The 1,715-nt window shown below is 55.2% G+C and overlaps 1 protein-coding gene across 1 annotated transcript in view; it reads left to right on the top strand.

Annotated features, from left to right (window-relative positions):
• The window catches only part of HMX3 (H6 family homeobox 3), a 74,971-nt gene that overhangs the window by 70,754 nt on the left and 2,502 nt on the right, over positions 1-1,715 (top strand). The window lies entirely within an intron of this gene.

Below are 1,715 nucleotides of genomic sequence, written 5' to 3'. Positions count from 1 at the left end.
CCCCCCAATCCCCCCCCCCACGCCCCCCCACGCTCCCCGTATCTGGGTCTAGTTCTGGAAGTTGTGATCAGTCAAGAGTCACCTGCCGACAGAACTCTCAGCCTTTTTAGCGACGTCTGCCAGGCTCTTCTTTTTCCGAGAAGAGATTTTCTGGTTGTCCCACTTAAAAGGCGGCTTGCGTGCGTCAGAACTTCGGCCAAGTTTGCACGTGTCCAATTCGGACTAGAGAGCGCCCACAAGCTCGCGCACACATCCAGGGGCCTCGTGGCGTCCTCCGCCTTGTGGCTGGCGTATGCAGGGTTACCTACACAATCCACAAAGACCTACGCGCATGGAACTCTCTGCCAATGAGTAGAAAATGACCTCTGGGCGTCTAGCACGGGTTGGGTCACTTACGCCAAGTCTCCTCTCAGGGCCCGTGTTTCTGCCGAGCATGAGATTCACCCTGCTTGAGGTTCAGAGTAGGGTTGGATACAGCTCAGATTTCGGATGGCGTAGCGTCCTACATTCCAGCAAAGTCCTGTATTGACTCAAGGGAATAATAATAATGATGATAATAATAATCGTTTTCGGAAGGGCCATTTACAATGCTTCCAAGTTCCTAAAGCAAACGCAGGACTCACTGTCTTTGAATGCTGGCTGAAAGAAACATTAAATGTGCCCATCGAGATTTGGTGGGGAGGGTCTGGCGCCCTAGGATCGAAAAATAAAACAACTATTCTTCTCAACTGGGTACTCAAAACGGTCGTGTCTGCCGATGTAGAGCGACAGTGAGTGAGTTGAGGACTCGACCAAACGAAAAAGAATGTTTTGGGAGGTAAAAGAACCACAGAAAGACCTCGGTGCGCGGGAGCTTCACCAAGGCAAGGGGACAGTGAAGGCGGTTTGCCACTTTTCTCTGCCTAGGGAGTTGGCTCTTGGGAAGGGATATCACAAATAAGTGATTTATCTGATGCTGCTGCAGGGGCGTCTCGTGCCACCCGGGTATCTGTTTCTAAAGCCGTTGGAGTCAAGTGATTTGCACCCAGCTGTTCTTCAGAGACCCAACTGAGGTTCTCTGAGGACTTCGTGGACCTCCAGAGGTCCTGAGGGTCCCCTGCCACGACTGAGCAGGGGTGCGCCACTACGTCTTTGGTTCACATTGCCGGTATTAATGCGTTAGGCTGCTTCAAATGCTGGCGGGAGAGACATCCCGGGACAAAGTGTTGTCTTCAAGGCACTGGCTCAGAATGAATCTGAGCGCCTTCTGCACCCGCGGCGGGAAGAGAGGAGTGGGTTTCTCAATGCAGCGGTCGGTGCGGAGACTCCGAGCCCCACCGAAAGACGCACGGGCGTCGGCTCGTCCTGCGCACACGCAGGTGCGCAGAGACGCACACCCACTCCTCCCAGTGTGCTCACTCTTCGGTTTTCCAGGGCCAAAGGCCAAGGTCAAAACCACGCTGATTCCTGAGCCAGTGGAGGCAGTGCAAGGATTTACACCCCGACCCCCTTCCTGTCGCTAGACCGCGGGTGGGGAACACTAATTTCCCTCTTCGCGATCGCGCCCTTTTAACAAGCTTTGGGGGAAAATGCTGAGGCCACCGGACCCCAAAGGGTAGGAAAGTGCTGAGTTTGTGGTCGGTCGAGATCGTGTCCAGACTCCTGGGCTAGCGCGGAGTGGCTCTCCAGCTGCGTGGGGGTGGCGGGCCCCTGCACAGACCCTGGGGGCGGGGGAG

This window comes from Tupaia chinensis, unplaced genomic scaffold (genome assembly GCF_000334495.1).
Source record: "Tupaia chinensis unplaced genomic scaffold, TupChi_1.0 Scaffold000113_1, whole genome shotgun sequence".
NCBI classification, from domain to species: Eukaryota; Metazoa; Chordata; class Mammalia; order Scandentia; family Tupaiidae; genus Tupaia; species Tupaia belangeri.
Note: the sequence above shows the minus strand (reverse complement) of the source record. Positions and strands in the feature narration are given on the sequence as shown.